This window comes from Bufo bufo, chromosome 2 (genome assembly GCF_905171765.1).
Source record: "Bufo bufo chromosome 2, aBufBuf1.1, whole genome shotgun sequence".
NCBI lineage: Eukaryota > Metazoa > Chordata > Amphibia > Anura > Bufonidae > Bufo > Bufo bufo.
Window position 1 is genome coordinate 373,774,562 of NC_053390.1, and position 20,193 is coordinate 373,794,754.

Below are 20,193 nucleotides of genomic sequence, written 5' to 3' on the forward strand. Positions count from 1 at the left end.
TTCAGCACAGCTCTCCCTGACTAACACTCAGCCGAACACTGCCAGCCAATCACTGTAACTCCAGTAAGAAACATGGCTATGCCATTACAGTGAAGGGCAGTACTTACCTGCACGTTTATTGGCTGCGTAGCCGAATACCGCCATGTGCCGAGCATCGAGATGCTCGAGCCGAACTGGTGTTCGGCCGAGCATGCACGATCAGCACTACCGGTGACATATACCCATTTTTTGTGTGAGATACACGTGCACTGCATATGTGACAGGGAAATTAATATAGTTAATCCGTCTGTTAGTTCAGTGGGTGACATATTCCCATTTTTGTTGTGAGGTACACCTGCACTGCATATGTGACAGGGATATTAATAAAGTTAATCCGTCTGTTAGTTTGGTGACTGACGTATACCCATTTTTGGTGTGAGATACATGTGCACTTTATACGTGACAGGGAAATTAATATAGTTAATCTGACTGTTAGTTCGGCCGGTGACAAATATCCATTTTTGGTGTGAGATACACGTGCACTGCATATGTGACAGGGAAAATAATATAGATAATCTGACTGTTAGTTCGGCCGGTGACACATACCCCTTTTTGGTGTGAGGTACACGTGCACTGCATATGTGACAGGGAAAATAATATAGTTAATACATCTGTTAGTTTGGTGGGTGACATATACCCATTTTTGCTGTGAGGTACACCTGCATGCATATGTGACAGGGAAATTAATATAGTTAATCCATCTGTTAGTTCGGTGGGTGACACATATACCCATTTTTGGTGTGAGATACACGTGCACTGCATATGTGACAGGGAAATTAATATAGTTAATCTGACTGTTAGTTTGGTGGTTGATATATACCCATTTTGGTGTTAGGCACACCTGCACTGCATATGTGACAGCAAAATTAATATAGTTAATCCGTTTGTTAGTTCGGTGGGTGTACTCTTGGATTTATCCAAGTCCACATTATCAGGGCAGTGAAGGAACCAGCTTCATTTGTACTTTGCTCAGAAGCTCCAGGCAGATGGGTGTGTGCTCAGTCTAAAAGAGGCGCCACCCTCAGATAAATATTACAAGAAAGTTCTCCCCATTTCTCAGCTTTACTGCTTATATGTGTGTGCAGCCATTATTTTTTTATTTATTATGTTTGCCTTATGGATGTGCACCCATGACTATGATTATGAATAAGAATATGCCAGTCTAAACTTTCTTGTCACTGTACTAAGCGTAATACGTCGCTTGTGGCGTGTAGCTGTACGTGTAGCGTTGTTTTTGCCTGCGACGCATACTCTTGATAAAGGTGTAGATGGCGAGATGGTGAAGGTGTGGCAGTAATTTACCTTTTCCTGTCATCACACCTAAAACAGAGTCAGACTTTGTATCATGTATGAATTATAAACATACGCTGAAACATGCTGTAGAACCGACACCTCAGGAAATCACTATTTACCTATGGGTAAAACTAAGGGGGCTGCTGGTCTCAAATCCTCGCGGATAACAACTCGGACGTTTTTTTAAATTTTATAACTTATATGTATAGCACAGGCTAATTATATATATATACAGTACAGACAAAAAGTTTGGACACACCTTCTCATTCAAAGAGTTTTCTTTATTTTCATGACTATGAAAATTGTAGATTCACACTGAAGGCATCAAAACTATGAATTAACACATGTGGAATTATATACATAACAAACAAGTGTGAAACAACTGAAAATATGTCATATTCTAGGTTCTTCAAAGTAGCCACCTTTTGCTTTGATTACTGCTTTGCACACTCTTGGCATTCTCCTGATGAGCTTCAAGAGGTAGACCCCTGAAATGGTTTTCACTTCACAGGTGTGCCCTGTCAGGTTTAATAAGTGGGATTTCTTGCCTTATAAATGGGGCTGGGACCATCAGTTACGTTGAGGAGAAGTCAGGTGGATACACAGCTGATAGTCCTACTGAATAGACTGTTAGAATTCGTATTATGGCAAGAAAAAAGTAAAAGAATTACTTTAAGAAATGAAGGTCAGTAAGTCAGCCGAAAAATTGGGAAAACTTTGAAAGTAAGGGCTATTTGACCATGAAGGAGAGTGATGGGGTGCTGCGCCAGATGACCTGGCCTCCACAGTCACTGGACCTGAACACAATCGAGATGGTTTGGGGTGAGCTGGACCGCAGAGTGAAGGCAAAAGGGCCAACAAGTGCTAAGCATCTCTGGGAACTCCTTCAAGACTGTTGGAAGACCATTTCAGGGGACTACCCCTTGAAGCTCATCAAGAGAATGCCAAGAGTGTGCAAAGCAGTAATCAAAGCAAAAGGTGGCTACTTTGAAGAACCTAGAATATGACATATTTTCAGTTGTTTCACACTTGTTTGTTATGTATATAATTCCTCATGTGTTAATTCATAGTTTTGATGCCTTCATAGTCATGAAAATAAAGAAAACTCTTTGAATGAGAAGGTGTGTCCAAACTTTTGGTCTGTACTGTATATATATATATATATATATATATATATATATATATAATTACAAGACTGGGTCGATGTGCTAGGACCTGGTGTTTCACAATTGTACGCTGCTGGTTTGGATTGTATGTTCTCAGAACACATTTTATTTTAATTTTAAACTACAATATGCGCTAGTACCTTTTGTAGCCTGGGAGTTAGCTGCTGTCGTCTTTTTTCGTGCGTCCTGGGAATAACAGGCGTTCAGCGCTACCGGCGTCATGTCTACGCTAGATAAATTGCCAGCTGTATAAAATCAGCAAATAATGTTAGATTTTTGCATACGTTTTGTTAGATGTTTATGTATATTTATGAAAATTACTTACAGTTGAGGAACGGTTCCAAAATAGCATCGGGGATACTGGTCTGACCCTGCGTTACGCCGCAATGATCCATTGCTAGGTGTTCTTCATCAAGGGGGATTTCAGAAAGCCTCAACTTAAAAAGAATACAGATTACCATCCATGTATAGTGTTTGTGTGTGTAAAAGCATAAAACTGTAAATAAACTCTTTTTACCTAGTTGAGAATCCGTCATTCCAGGAAACAAATCTTCAAAACCACAGTGATTCAGTTGCGACATCTAAAAAGGAATATTTTAGTAAAATAGGTTTACTACAGTGCACGCGTCAGGAGTTAACTTTCAAATATTACTGAAAGTAAAACAATTTGCACGTGTGCGGATATTTGATAATACCACAGCGGTTCACGAAATATAGAATAACGTTAAATGCTATGTTTCAATACATTTCTAGTGCAGGAAAAAGACAGCTATGCCTTATACTATACAAATCTCGAGCTCTACTCAAAAAATTTAGTAAGCTGTATAGTATCGGGTCACAGGCTGTCTCGCAAAATATAAATAACGAGATAATAAAATAAATTTTTACAAATTTGCTAACCAATTTTGTATACACAAAACACTGAAAAACTAATATAAAACAACAACCGTAAAATGATACATATAAAAAAATTTAATAAATACTAGCACGTGTGCGTATTATTGATAATAGCACAGCGGATCACGAAATATAGAATAACAACGCTAAACGCTATGTTTCAATACATTTCTAGTGCAGGAAAAAGACATCTATGCCTTATACTATACAAATCTCGAGCTCTACTCAAAAAATTTTGTAAGCTGTATAGTATCGGGTCACAGGATGTCTCGCAAAATATAAATAACAAGATAATAAAATACACTTTTACAAATTTGCTAACAGATTTAATATACACAAAACACTGAAAAACAAATATAAAACAATAGCGGTAAAATGATACATAAAAATGCATGATAAAAACTACTTACATTTATGGATGGTCTGCTGCGAGGTTGTGTGTAAAATTGACAAGTATCTTGCGAGTCTGAAACAGATTACTGTTGGTTGGTCTGTGCTGATCATAGACTGAGAGAGACGCCACTTATATAACTTGTAATAGGTGACATTCACTAGGGGTGATAGTGATCAAACATACACACCCACCCCACTCTCACTCCCACCAGAACTCTACACACGGTATTAATTTATCAATAGATTATGCCTCTATAGTGTAAAACTGTGTATAAAAGTTGTGTTAGTATATACTCTGTGATAGCATCGCTGATTTAGCACACGCGTATGAAATAAACACGCATAAGGCGTCTTCTTCGCGGCACTCGGTATAATCATGACGACGCAGCAGTCTGAAAAATATTTGCAAAAGACATATTTTAATCCTAAAGCACCTGGATCTTTTGCTGGTTTGGAGAGTTTATACAGATCTGTTAAAAAACACGGTATAAAGAGATCGACTATAGCCGCGTGGTTAAATAACCAAGACGCGTACACGCTGCATAAACCCGTAAGACTTTTTTTGTGAGAAATAAGGTCATAGTGGCGACCATCGACTCGCAATGGCAAAGCAACCTGTGTGATATGTCAAGCTACGCCAAAGAAAATGGTAGTATAAAATATATTTTAACCGTGATTGACGTATTATCAAAATATGCGTGGTGGGTTCCCCTGAAGGATAAGACAGGTTCCTCTGTAGCAAAAGTCTTTGAATTGATCTTCAAGAATGATCAGCGTGTACCTAAAAAGCTACAGACGGATCAAAGTCAGGAATTTATGAACAACGCTATGAAGCGGCTTTGTAAAGCGCGCAATATCCACCATTTCTTTACTTCAAACACAGTGAAAGCCGCACAGACCTTTCACTTACCAGTAGGAGGAGCGCCCGGCCGGTCACAGACATCGCAGGTAAGTATAATGCTTCTAAAATTGCTAAATAACCATGGCAGCCAGGACTGCAGTAGTGTCTTGGCTGCCATGGTAACTGATCAGAGCCCCAGCGATTAAACTGGGACTCCGATCGGAACTCTCCGCTGCCACCAATGATGGGGGGTCATCATTTTAATTAAGGGGGGAGAGGGGAGGCCGCACTGGCCACCAATGAATATAATACTGTGGAGAGAGGGGGGGCCGCACTGGCCACCAATGAATATAATACTGGGGAGGGAGGGAGGGGGGCCGCACTGGCCACCAATAAATATAATACTGGGGAGGGAGGGAGGGAGGGAGGGGGGGCCACACTGGCCACCAATGAAACTGGGGAGGGAGGGGGGGTCTGGCCCCTGCTGCCTGGCAGCACCTGATCTCTTACAGGAGGCTATGATACGCACAATTAACCCCTCAGGTGCGGCAGGCAGCAGGGGGCAGTTATTACACAGTTCTCAGTATATTCTAACTTGAAGCGTCCCCATCACTATGGGAACGCCTCTGTGTTAGAATATACTGTCGGATCTGAGTTTCACGATTTAACTCAAATCCGATGGTATATTCTAACATAGAGGCATTCCCATGGTGATGGGGACGCTTCAAGTTAAAATATACCATCGGATTGGAGAAAACTCCGATCTGATGGTATATTAATAGGGACTCCTGACTTTACATTGAAAGTCAATGGGGGACGGATCCGTTTGCAATTTCACCATATTGTGTCAACGTCAATCGGATCCGTCCCCATTGACTTGCATTGTAAGTCTGGACGGATCCGTTTGGCTCCGCACGGCCAGGCGGACACCCGAATGCTGCAAGCTGCGTTCGGGTGTCCGCCTGCTGAGCGGAACGGAGGCCAAACGGTGCCAAACTGATGCATTCTGAGCGGATCCGCATCCACTCAGAATGCATTAGGGCTGTACGGATCCGTTTGGGGCCGCTTGTGAGAGCCTTCAAACGGAACTCACAAGCGGAACCCCGAACGCAAGTGTGAAAGTAGCCTTGCACAGAGGAGATTTTCATCGTCTCGGGCGTTAACACAAGATTTCTAAAACCTATGTATAAACTCGTTGATTTGGGTAATGATCTAATAGAAGGCTCATTTTATAAAGAAGAGTTACAGAAAGTCCCAGCGGATGCTGAACGTGTGTACAGAATAGAAAAGTTACTGTGAAAAAGACGTGTGAGGGGTGAAAATCATTTTTCCGTAAAGTGGCGTGGTTACCGCACAAAATTCAATAGCTGGATCGGTGAAAAGCAACTGACTTCTCTATAAAACCATGGAATCTGGGTCCTTTTATATAACGCTGCCTTGTAATGCATATTCCAAAATTTACCCTGAAAATTCAATAGCTGTTTATACAATAAAACTCGCAAAAGCCGTTCATTTGTCCGGTCCTTATGATGTCGCCATGACAGAGATCCAGTATCCGTATAGCTGGTATACAGTCGGATCGCAAGAAGGCATCTTCTTCTTTGGGAAAAAAGGTGAAACATTAACTAAATACCGCATCAAATCTGGATTTTATTCTACCATAGCGGATGTTGTAAAAGCTATTAATGAGGTTCTTGAAAACTTTAAAATTTTGAGCGAGCCCTTTAGATTGAAATATGACCCCATAAAAAGGTCTGTTTATACATAGGAATCACAGACACACATTTTTATGCCTGGTGAAAAGCTTGGGCCTATTTTAGGACTACACTGCTATGTTGAAGGCTCTATCGAAAACAATCAGATCGAGCGGAGCGGCATGTACGCCGACATACACTCAGGATTTTATACGCTATTTGTTTATTCAGACATTGTTCAGTTCGCTCATTGGAAATTCATACGCTCAACTTTTAAAAACTGTTGAAATTAGCGGTAGAAACAACGAGATTGTCACCCTAAAGTATATGCGGCCCGACTATATCCCTAACATAGTAACATAGTAACATAGTACATAAGGCCGAAAAAAGATATTTGTCCATCCAGTTCGGCCTGTCATCCTGCAAGTTGATCCAGAGGAAGGCAAAAAAATAACCTGTGAGGTAGAAGCCAATTTTCCTCACTTTAGGGGAATAAAAAATTCCTTCCCGACTCCAATCAGGCAACCAGAATAACTCCCTGGATCAACGACTCCTCTCTAGTAGCTATATCCTGTAATATTATTACTCTCCAGAAATACATCCAGGCCCCTCTTGAATTCCTTTATTGCACTCACCATCACCACCTCCAGAGTTCCATAGTCTAACTGCTCTTACCGTAAAGAATCCTCTTCTATATTTGTGTACAAACCTTCTTTCCTCCAGACGCAGAGGATGTCCCCTCGTCATAGTCACAGTCCTGGGGATAAATAGATGATGGGATAGATCTCTGTACTGACCCCTGATATATTTATACATAGTAATTAGATCTCCCCTCAGTCGTCTTTTTTCTAACGTGAATAACCCTAATTTTGATAATCTTTCAGGGTACTGAAGTTGCCCCATTCCAGTTATTACTTTAGTTGCCCTCCTCTGGACCCTCTCCAGCTCTGCTATGTCTGCCTTGTTCACTGGAGCCCAGAACTGTGCACAGCACTCCATGTGTGGTCTGACTAATGATTTGTAAAGTAGTAGGAATATGTTCTCATCACGGGCATCTATGCCCCTTTTGATGTAACCCATTATCTTGTTGGCCTTGGCAGCAGCTGACTGACACAGTTTTTTGCAGATTAGTTTGCTGTTTATTAAAATTCCTAGATCCTTTTCCATGTCAGTGTTACCGAGTGTTTTACCATTTAGTATGTACGGGTGACTTGCATTATTCCTTCCCATGTGCATAACTTTACATTTGTCAGTGTTAAACCTCATCTGCCACTTCTCTGCCCAAGCCTGCAATCTATCCAGATCCATCTGTAGCAGTATACTGTCCTCATCAGTGTTAATTACTTTACACAGTTTAGTGTCATCTGCGAAAATTGATATTTTACTATGCAAGCCTTCTACAAGATCATTAATAAATATATTGAAGAGAATAGGGCCCAATACTGACCCCTGAGGTACTTCACTAGTGACAGTGACCCAATCTGAGTGTGTACCGTTAATAACCACCCTCTGTTTTCTATCATTGAGCCAGTTACTTACCCACTTACAGACGTTTTCTCCCAGTCCGAGCATTCTCATTTTATATACTAACCTTTTATGTGGTACAGTGTCAAATGCTTTGGAGAAGTTCAGATACACGACATCCATTGATTCGCCGCTGTCAAGTCTAGAACTTACCTCCTCATAGAAACTGATTAAATTAGTTTGACATGACCGATCCCTCACGAAGCCATGCTGATATGGCGTTATTTGCTTATTTCCGTTAAGATGCTCTAAGATAGCATCTCTCAGAAAACCTTCAAACAGTTTACCCACAACAGATGTTAAACTTACCAGCCTATAGTTTCCAGGTTCTGTTTTTGGACCCTTTTTGAATATTGGCACCACATTTGCCATGCGCCAATCCTGTGGAACACTCCCTGTCAGTATAGAGTCCGCAAATATCAAAAATAAGGGTCTGGCTATGACATTACGGGAGTGTATGCCATCCGGTCCTGGCGATTTGTCTATTTTAATATTTTTAAGTCGCTGTTGTACTTCTTCCTGGGTCAGACAGGACACTTTTAATGGGGAATTTATTTCAACATTCTGCATGTCATCTGACAGTTTATTTTCCTCAGTGAAAACATTGGAGAAAAAAATATTTAACAGCTTTGCTTTCTCCTCGTCACTCTCTGCGACTCCCCCCTCATTACTCTTTAAAGGGCCGACACCTTCAGATTTATACTTTTTAACATTTATATAATTGAAGAACATTTTAGGGTTAGTTTTACTCTCTTTGGCAATTAATCTCTCGGTCTCTAATTTGGCCGCTTTTATTTGTTTTTTACATGTTCTATTTTTTTCCTTATAGTTTTTCAGTGCTTCCGTGCTACCCTCCTGTTTTAGTGATTTATATGCTTTCTTTTTGTCATTTATTGCTTTCTTTACAGTTCTGTTTATCCACATTGGTTTCTTTTTGTTCCTTAACCTTTTATTCCCATACGGTATGTACCTCTCACAATGAGATTTTAGGATGCTTTTAAAGATATCCCATTTTGTGGCTGTATTTTTATTTGTGAGGACTTTATCCCATTTAGTTAGGCCTATGGCCTCTCTTAGTTGGCTAAATTTAGCTTTTTTGAAGTTTGGTATTTTTGTTCCTCCCTGTAGAAATGCTCTTTTGAATGATAATTGGAAGGTTATTACTTTATGGTCACTATTTCCCAAGTGTCCCCCAACCTGCACGTCTGTTGTTCTGTCAGGTCTATTGGTTAATACTAAGTCCAGTATGGCCGTCCCTCTAGTCGGGTCCTGAACCAGTTGGGAGAGGTAATTGTCTTTGGTTATTCCCAAGAACCTGTTTCCTTTATGAGATATACAAGTTTCAGTTTCCCAGTCTATATCTGGGTAGTTGAAGTCCCCCATAATAACCACCTCATTATGATTTGCCGCCTTGTCTATCTCATTTAGTAATAGATTTTCTGTGGACTCTGGTATATTAAGTGGTTTATAGTAAACTCCTATTAGTAATTTATAATTGTTTTTAGCTCCATGTATCTCTACCCACAGTGACTCCACATGTTCATGTCCCTCACTTATATCTTCACGGAGTGTGGGATTTAGACAGGACTTTACATAAAGGCAGACCCCTCCCCCTCTCCGGTTTTGATGATCCTTTCTAAACAGACTGTAACCTTGTACATTAACTGCCCAGTCATAGCTATCATCCATCCATGTCTCAGTTATTCCCACTATGTCATAGTCCTCCTCACACATCACTAATTCCAGTACACCAGTTTTATTAGTCAGGCTTCTGTCATTAATATACATACATTTGAGAGGTTTATGTATATTTTTTACCCTACACCTTTCCTTCTGAACTGTTCTAGTCCCTCCTTCCATTCCTCCCCCAGTCCCACTACCTTGCCCCCGGTCTCTATCTGCACTATCTTCCCCTCCTATAACGTAGTTACCCTGCCCCCCAGTCCCTAGTTTAAACACTCCTCCAACCTTCTAGCCATCTTCTTCCCCAACACAGCTGCCACTTCCCCATTGAGGTGCAGCCCGTCCCTACGATAGAGCCTGTAGCCGATAGAGAAGTCGGCCCAGTTCTCCAGGAACCCAAATCCCTCCTTCCTACACCAGTTCTTGAGCCACTTGTTAATTTCCCTAATCTCCCACTGCCTTTCTTGTGTGGCCCGTGGTACAGGTAGTATTTCGGAAAATACTACCTTTGAGGTCCTTGCCCTAAACTTTTGACCTAAATCCCTAAAATCATTTTTAAGGACTCTCCACCTACCCCTAACTTTGTCATTGGTTCCGATATGGACCATGACCGCTGGATCTTCCCCAGCCCCTCCCAGTAATCTGTCAACCCGATCCGCGATATGTCGAACTCTAGCGCCAGGAAGACAGCACACTGTTCGGCGATCACGGTCTTTGTGACAGATTTCCCTATCTGTTCCCCTAATAATTGAGTCTCCCACTACCAGCACCTGTCTGGCCTGCCCTGCTCTCCTGGTTCCCTGCTTACCAGAGCTGACATTCTCCTGACTGGCAGAGGAAGTGTCCGGCTGCGGCAGTGCCGTCCCTGGACTGATATCCCCCTCATCTGCCAAACGTGCAAACTTGTTGGGGTGTGTCAGATCAGGGATAGCCTCCCTGGAACTCTTCCCTCTACCCCGCTTTCTAACTGTTACCCAGCTAGCTACCTCACTTTCCTCAGCCTCCTCTCTGTCACCCTCCCCCTCATCTACCCCAAAGAGTGCTTGCTCGGTGAGAAGCTGTCACGAGGGTATCAAGAGCCACGTCTGACTCCGTTATACACGGGGTCAGGAAGTCGCAGCGGGTGGCTGCGCGCTCTATATCTAAAGATCACGTTGTTTCTTTGTGATTGTTTTCTGTGTTTGCCTTGCTATCCTTTTTGTCTCTCTCAGGGATCCGTAGCTTCTCCTCCTCAGCTGTTTCTTGTCTGCCACTCCCTACCTCCTTATATTCTCCCCTCACACTTCTCTAGTTGCCAGTTATAGAGCTTCCTGCCTGGACATCTATACTGACCCACTGGAGTGGTTAATCCTGGTTGTCGTTCCTGAGTGCTACCCTCCGGATCCCTGTTGGGCTTATTGTTGTCTCCTGTTGTCGCCCACCTGGGAATATATGTTGAGTCTGTGTTGTCTGTCCTCCCCTTGGTGTTTTCCCTTAGAGTTAGTGGTGCGGACTAGTGTTCCCATCGCCCTGTTCACTACCTAGGGCTCAGCTCAGGGAAAGCCAGGGCTTTAGGCACGTGATCGGCGTACGGGTGAGGAACCCGTCTAGGGACGTCAGGGCAGCCAGGTGCCAGCCGCCAGGTGAGTCAGGGGTCACCATCTTCCCTCTCACTTGGGCAGGGCCTTCCTCGTTCCCTCCCTCTGTGTCACGTATGTGATAGCCACGCCGACCGTGATAGAAGCAAACTCTTTTGCAAATTGTCAATGCCTCTCAGTGTTGCAACTTGCCCATTTAGAGACTCGATTTGCGATTCCAAACGGGTAATTTGCTCACATCTTGAACAAAGATATACACCCTTGAACGGCTGTTCCAGGACTGCATACATCATGCAAGATGTGCACTGGACTGCGCTGTCAATTGTGCAACACATACTAAATGGGGATTACACCACAAAAAACGAAAAATACAATATAATGTAGTACTAAGAAACTGGCTAATTGCAGTCCCCCACTGAAGTCCCTGAATCTAAAGTCACTTAATCTTAAGTCACACACTTACGCAACCACACTTAATCAACCACGCGTCGCGGTCAAACTTGCGTTATATATCTCCTTATATAAATATAAATGCAGCTCACTACACCAGCCTGGTTTGTTTTTCCTCTGGATTCAAAAAGGCTGTGCTGCTCTCACTGCTGAGTTTTTTTAGTCTCCTAATTAGACAGCCACACCCTAATTAGACAGCCACACCCTAATTGCTCACCTGTGCAACCCCTGGAGAAGGAAAAAAAAAAGTGTTATCACAGCACACAATACAGTCAAACACAGCCACTCATCAATGTCCACAAATAATTTAGCTCTCAGATACTCCCTCACTTAATCTTAAGTCACACACTTACGCAACCACACTTAATCAACCACGCGTCGCGGTCAAACTCGCGTTATATATCTCCTTACATAAATATAAATGCAGCTCACTACACCAGCCTGGTTTGTTTTTCCTCTGGATTCAAAAAGGCTGTGCTGCTCTCACTGCTGAGTTTTTATAGTGTCCTAATTAGACAGCCACACCCTAATTGCTCACCTGTGCAACCCCTGGAGAAGGAAAAAAAAAATGTTATCACAGCACACAATACAGTCAAACACAGCCACTCATCAATGTCCACAAATAATTTAGCTCTCAGATAATCCCTCACTTAATCTTAAGTCACACACTTACGCAACCACACTTAATCAACCACGCGTCGCGGTCTAACTCGCGTTATATATCTCCTTATATAAATATAAATGCAGCTCACTACACCAGCCTGGTTTGTTTTCCCTCTGGATTCAAAAAGGCAGTGCTGCTCTCACTGCTGAGTTTTTATAGTCTCCTAATTAGACAGCCACACCCTAATTGCTCACCTGTGCAACCCCTGGAGAAGGAAAAAAAAAGTGTTATCACAGCACACAATACAGTCTAACACAGCCACTCATCAATGTCCACAAATAATTTAGCTCTCAGATACTCCCTCACTTAATCTTAAGTCACACACTTACGCAACCACACTTAATCAACCATGCGTCGCGGTCAAACTCGCGTTATGTATCTCCTTATATAAATATAAATGCAGCTCACTACACCAGCCTGGTTTGTTTTCCCTCTGTATTTAAAAAGGCTGTGCTGCTCTCACTGCTGAGTTTTTATAGTCTCCTAATTAGACAGCCACACCCTAATTAGACAGCCACACCCTAATTGCTCACCTGTGCAACCCCTGGAGAAGGAAAAAAAAAGTGTTACCACAGCACACAATACAGTCAAACACAGCCACTCATCAATGTCCACAAATAATTTAGCTCTCAGATACTCCCTCACTTAATCTTAAGTCACATACTTACACAACCACACTTAATCAACCACACGTCGCTGTCAAACTCGCGTTATATATCTCCTTATATAAATATAAATGCAGCTCACTACACCAGCCTGGTTTGTTTTCCCTCTGGATTAAAAAAAAAGATCGGATCCCTGTATCCGATCATAATTTCGATACAATTTCAATAGCCATTCTAATGGACCAGTCTCGACCTGTTAAATTCAGGTACGGTAAAACCATCGTGAGATTACATTTCAGACCATGCATGGAGGTGACACACTAAAAATGCTGTCCCAGAGACTGTACGGCGATCCCAGTGTGTATGCCCGGTACTACGTTAATCAGGCAGGTAACGGGTTAGAGGGATTCCGTGGTGATGAATACATGTACGGGGCTGGCCTTGCTGGCTTGTTTAGAGGACTTTTTAGGAGAGCAGTCCCGCTTTTCAGGGGGGGTATTGAGCTTGTGAAACCGCATGTAAAAATTGCGGCCAGAAATATCGCTAAAGACGCCGTCACGAGTATATCATCTGCTGTGATGGATAAATTAAGCCAGCCCCCAAAAGATCAGAAAGGCTCGGGCCTTGTTTATGTTGTGATAAAACCAGCTAAAAGAAAATCACGCTCGGGTTCATCGTTTCCTCCTGTGCTCAAAACGCCACCGCATAAAAGACATAGACGCCAGAAAGCTGTTAGACGATCTGGAGACGACATCTTTTAATTGAAATACCATGGCTTTCATACACGACGGATCTGTGGAATGTACCAAATCGGAGCTAGATATTTTTGATTTACCCCTGACGCAGACGAGTATTGAAAAATCGCTCTTTGTAGAAGTCCAACCCATAGCTGCCTTGGCCGACAATGCCCCGTTGGAGTTCTTCATTTCAGGCAGTGGCGAATATTATTACGACCTGAACAACCCACTCTTGTATATCAATTGCCGTATTGTGAAGTCGGATAATACCACTATTACCGCGGATGCCTGTGTTGGTTTGATTAATTACCCAATCGCCACGCTTTTTTGTCAGACGGACGTGACACTCGGCGACAGACTTATTTCACGCTCAGATAATTTGTATAGTTACAGAGCGTACATAGAGACTATTTTAAATTACAGCCCTCAAGCGCTGTTGTCGCAGTTTACGGCTGGCCTGTTCTATAAAGACACAGCGGGTCATCATCATGAAAGAACTCTTGGCGGTAACAATTTGGGGTTTAACAAAAGGGTTAGGGCTACTGCCCGGTCTAGGCCTGTAGAGCTTTTGGGGCCCCTTTTTGGTGATATATTTAATCAACCAAAACTCTTACTGAATGGATTGGACCTGAAAATTAAACTGACCAGAAATAAAGATGCTTTCTGCCTGATGTCTGCAGATGCAGAGCATTTTAAACTACAAATCTTACAAGCAGCTCTGTATGTAAAGAGGGTGCAGGTTTTTCCCCGCTATCAGAATAGGCCACAGTCAGGCACTTCTATCAGCTACCGCGAAATACACCATAGATAGAGCCTGTCTCAAGGTGTACAGCATACCGTCTGGTACAAGAATTACGAATCAGGAGAATCTGTTTCTGGGACAGCTTCCTAAAACAGTAATAATAAAGGTTTTGTTGAAGATGAAAGCCATGGCGCACATAAATATGCCGTCTACTGTTGTGGGAAATTCATCTACTAGAGAGATTCTGGACGGTTTAAAAACGAACTTGAATGAGTCGTCTGTAAGTAATGCTCCTAATCGCGCTCTCCTGACCAAGCCCTCCACACCTATGGGTATAAGACAGGGTAGCCTGTTACCTAAAAGAAGGACATCGCCAATGTTACAATCTTCTTGGTTAAGCTTGTGAATACTGATTATGTGTAGATATTATTAATGTAATGTATATTTTAACCCAGCTAAACTCATTTTTGTATTTATATATGCGTTGTAACATTGCCGCTTTTCTGCCCGTAATTTATCTGCTCAATAAAGTTTTTAAAACTCTGCGTTTTTTTGTTTGTGCTCAATTCGCTTACTGTCAATAAGGGGCTTGCTGTGCGGGGCTCTAGGCATGCCCAGGCACGCATCTACCATGATAATATAATGTGGTATCCAGACATGTCCAGGCTTGTATCTATCATAAGTTGTGCTTTTTTAGACATTTTTAGACATGCCCAGACACGTTTTTACCCCTATTCCGCTGTATGGGAGGCTGTACGTGGTATGAGAGTCATAATATATTAATACATTCATAAAAGATTGAGGTGTAGGTGGGAAATTGAATAAATACATATGGGCACAACTGAGAGATTGACAAATTAATAATTTATTAATAAATTCATAAAAGATTGAGGTTTAGGTGAGAAATTGACAAATTCATTATGTTTTAATAAACCCATAATAATAAAAGATTTGGGACTGTCAAGAGGACGAAAGGGGTGTGTTGACGAGAGGGGTTTTGGTAAACAATAATAGAGGCGTGGTACCTGTCACTTTTTGACGAATAATATAGAAGCTTCACTACTACTGGACCTCTGGCCAACCTAGGGGCAGGCTGCTGTGGAGGTCACAATTAACCCCTTAAGGACCTAGGACGTACCGGTACGCCCTATTTCCCGAGTCCTTAAGGACCTAGGACGTACCGGTACGCCCTATTTCCCGAGTCCTTAAGGACCGAGGACGTACCGGTACGTCCTGACTTAAAATCTGTATTCCGGCGCCCCAGGGGTTAATTGGAACGGGATTTCGGCTGAAATCATTCAGCCGGCATCCCGTAACAATGCAGGGGGGGGTCATTTGACCCCCCCGTATCGGCGATCGCAGCAAACCGCAGGTCAATTCAGACCTGCGGTTTGCTGCGCTTTTTGCAGTTTCTGATCGCCGCGGTCCCTGACCGCGGGGATCAGAAACTTTAGAGTGGCTAAAATCATTATTTTTCACCCCCCCCTGCACCCCTGCACGATTTGATGCCGGCGGGTGGTGCGGGGGGGGTGTCGCAGGCGGTGGGGGCGTTGCGGGAGGCGGGCGGTGCGGCAGGCGGGATCGCGATCCCCCGCCCGCCTCCCCATGAACGATCGTTGGCTTCTAGTGGGTATACCAGGGTGCCAGCACATTGCTGGCACCCTGGTATAAACGGCTGACATCTGTGAAGATGTCAGCCGTTTAACCCTTTCCATACCGCGGTCCGTACGGACCGCTGTATGGAAAAAGTTAACTGTCATCGGTCAGGGAGCTCCCTCCCTCTCCATCGGGGGGCTGCTGTGGCTTTGCAGCCCCCCGATGGAGAGGGAGAGAGCCCCCAGAGAGCCCCCCTCAGCCCCGTGCTTACCCTTCCCCGTCTGCGAAGTTCTGAGCAGACGGGGAGGGTTCCCATGGCAACAGGACGCCTGCTCAGGCGTCCTGCTGTCCATGGTGCTGAACAGATCTATGCTGAAAGCATAGATCTGTTCAGTGTAAGTAAAATACAGTACAGAACAATATATATTGTTCTGTACTGTATTATACAGACACCAGACCCACTGGATCTTCAAGAACCAAGTGGGTCTGGGTCAAAAAAATGTAAAAAAAAGTGAAAAAAGTTAAGATAAAAAAAAAAACATTTATCACTGAATAAAAATTAAAAAAATAAAATAAACTACACATATTAGGTATCGCCGCGTCCGTAACGACCTGATCTATAAAATGGTCATGTTACTTTCCCCGCACGGTGAACGCCATAAAAATAAAAAAATAAAAACTATGAGAAAATTGAAATTTTGCCCACCTTACTTCCCAAAAAAAGTAATAAAAGTGATCAAAAAAGTCGCATGTACGCCAAAATAGTACCAATCAAACCGTCATCTCATCCCGCAAAAAATGAGACCCTACTCAAGATAATCGCCCAAAAGCTGAAAAAACTATGGCTCTTAGACTATGGAGACACTAAAACATGATTTTTTTTTTTCAAAAATGAACTCATTCTGTAAAACTTACATAAATAAAAAAAAAGTATACATATTAGGTATCGCCGCGTCCGTATCGACCGGCTCTATAAAAATATCACATGACCTAACCCCTCAGATGACCACCGTAAAAAAATAAAAATAAAAACAGTGTAAAAAAAGCCATTTTTTGCCATCTTACGTCACAAAAAGTGTAATAGCAAGCGATCAAAAAATCATATGCACCCCAAAATAGTGCCAATCAAACCGTCATCTCATCCCGCAAAAAATGAGACCCTACTCAAGATAATCGCCCAAAAACTGAAAAAACTATGGCTCTTAGAATATGGAGACACTAAAACATTTTTTTGGTTTTAAAAATGAAGTTATTGTATAAAACTTACATAAATAAAAAAAAATGTATACATATTAGGTATCGCCGCGTCCGCGACAACCTGCTCTATAAAAATACCACATAATCTAACCTGTCAGATGAATGTTGTAAATAACAAAAAAAAAAAACGTGCCAAAAAAGCTATTTCTTGTTACCTTGCTGCACAAAAAGTGTAATATAGAGCAACCAAAAATCATATGTACCCTAAACTAGTACCAACAAAACTGCCACCCTATCCCGTAGTTTCTAAAATGGGGTCACTTTTTTGGAGTTTCTACTCTAGGGGTGCATCAGGGGGGCTTCAAATGGGACATGGTGTCAAAAAAAACAGTCCAGCAAAACCTGCCTTCCAAAAACCGTATGGAATTCCTTTCCTTCTGCGCCCTGCCGTGTGCCCGTACAGCGGTTTACGACCACATATGGGGTGTTTCTGTAAACTACAGAATTAGGGCCATAAATATTGAGTTTTGTTTGGCTGTTAACCCTTGCTTTGTAACTGGAAAAAAAATATTAAAATGGAAAATCTGCCAAAAATGTGAAATTTTGAAATTGTGTCTCTATTTTCCATTAAATCTTGTGCAACACCTAAAGGGTTAACAAAGTTTGTAAAATCAGTTTTGAATAGCTTGAGGGGTGTAGTTTCTTAGATGGGGTCACTTTTATGGAGTTTCTACTCTAGGGGTGCATCAGGGGGGCTTCAAATGGGACATGGTGTCAAAAAACCAGTCCAGCAAAATCTGGCTTCCAAAAACCAAACCGCGCACCTTTCACTCTACGCCCTACTGTGTGCCCGTACAGTAGTTTACAGCCACATATGGGGTGTTTCTGTAAACGGCAGAGTCAGGGCAATAAAGATACAATCTTGTTTGGCTGTTAACCCTTGCTTTGTTAGTGGAAAAAATGGGTTAAAATTGAAAATTAGGCAAAAAAATGAAATTCTCAAATTTCATCCCCATTTGCCAATAACTCTTGTGCAACACCTAAAGGGTTAACGACGTATGTAAAATCAGTTTTGAATACCTTGAGGGGTGTAGTTTCTTAGATGGGGTCACTTTTAGGGAGTTTCTCCTCTTGGGGTGCATCAGGGGGCTTCAAATGGGACATGGTGTCAAAAAACCAGTCCATAAAAATCAGCCTTCCAAAAACCATATGGTGCACCTTTCACTCTACGCCCCGCTGTGTGGCCGTACAGTAGTTTACGGCCACATATGGGGTGTTTCTGTAAACGGCAGAGTCAGGGCAATAAAGATACAATCTTGTTTGGCTGTTAACCCTTGCTTTGTTAGTGGAAAAAATGGGTTAAAATTGAAAATTAGGCAAAAAAAATGAAATTCTCAAATTTCATCCCCATTTGCCAATAACTCTTGTGCAACACCTAAAGGGTTAACGACGTATGTAAAATCAGTTTTGAATACCTTGAGGGGTGTAGTTTCTTAGATGGGGTCACTTTTATGGAGTTTCTCCTCTTGGGGTGCATCAGGGGGCTTCAAATGGGACATGGTGTCAAAAAACCAGTCCATAAAAATCAGCCTTCCAAAAACCATATGGTGCACCTTTCACTCTACGCCCCGCTGTGTGGCCGTACAGTAGTTTACGGCCACATATTGGGTGTTTCTGTAAACGGCAGAGTCAGGGCAATAAAGATACAGTCTTGTTTGGCTGTTAACCCTTGGTTTGTTAGTGGAAAAAATGGGTTAAAATGAAAAATTTGACAAAAATATGAAATTCTCAAATTTCCTCCCCATTTGCCAATAACTCTTGTGCAACACCTAAAGGGTTAACAATGTATGCAAAATCAGTTTTGAATACCTTGAGGGGTGTAGTTTCTTAGATGGGGTCATTTTTGGGTGGTTTCTATTATGTAAGCCTCGCAAAGTGACTTCAGACCTGAACTGGTCGCTAAAAATTGAGTTTTTGTAAATTTCTGAAAAATTTCAAGATTTGCTTCTAAACTTCTAAGCCTTATAACATCCCCAAAAAATAAAATATCATTCCCAAAACAATTCAAGCATGAAGTAGACATATGGGGAATGTAAAGTCATCACAATTTTTGGGGGTATTACTATGTATTACAGAGGTAGAGAAACTGAAAATTTGAAATTTGCTAATTTTTCAAAATTTACGGTAAAAATTGTATTTTTTTATGCAAAAAAATTAACTTTTTTGACCCAATTTTAGCAGTGTCATGAAGTACAATATGTGACGAAAAAACAATCTCAGAACGGCCTGGGTAAGTCAAAGCGTTTTAAAGTTATGAGCACTTAAAGTGACACTGGTCAGATTTGCAAAAAATGGCCTGGTCCTTAAGGTGAAAATGAGCCTGGTCCTTAAGGTGAAAATGAGCCCGGTCCTTAAGGGGTTAAGGGGACGGTCCGCAATGGAGGTCAGTGTTAAGGGGCAGATTGCTGTAGAGGCCACTGTTAAGGGGGTGGGGTGTTGTGGAAATCGCTGTTAAGGAGACGGGGTACTGTGGAGGTCACTAATAAAGGGGCGGCCGCTGTGGAGGTCACTGTTAAAGTGGCCGGATGCTGTGGAGGTCTCTGTTAAGGGGGCAGGGAACGGTGGAAGTCACAGTTAAGGGGGTGGGGTGTTGTGGAGGTCAAATTTTAAGGGAACAGAGCTCTGTGTAGGTCACTGTTAAGGGGGCAGGTTATTGTGTAAATCACTGTCAAGGAGAAGGGGTACTGTGGAGGTCACTAATAAAGGGGCAGCCGCTGTGGAGGTTACTGTTAAAGGGGAGGGCGCTGTGGATGTTACTGTTAAGGAAGGAGGGGACTGTGGAGGCCAATGTTAAAGGGGCAGAGGAATACTGTGAGGTCTCTGTTAAGGCAGTCGGGTACTGTGAGGTCACTGTTAAGGGAGCGGGGTACTATGGCAGTCACTGTTAAAGGGGCATTTGAAAGGAATCCATGTTTTTATATGCTAAAACTAATTCTGCTTTCTGCTGTAGTTTCATTTCTCTATTAGAAACTAACTCTGATTGCTGTTAATCTGATTGCTGTTAAGTTTCTTTTCTCTGTAACCCTGAATCTTAT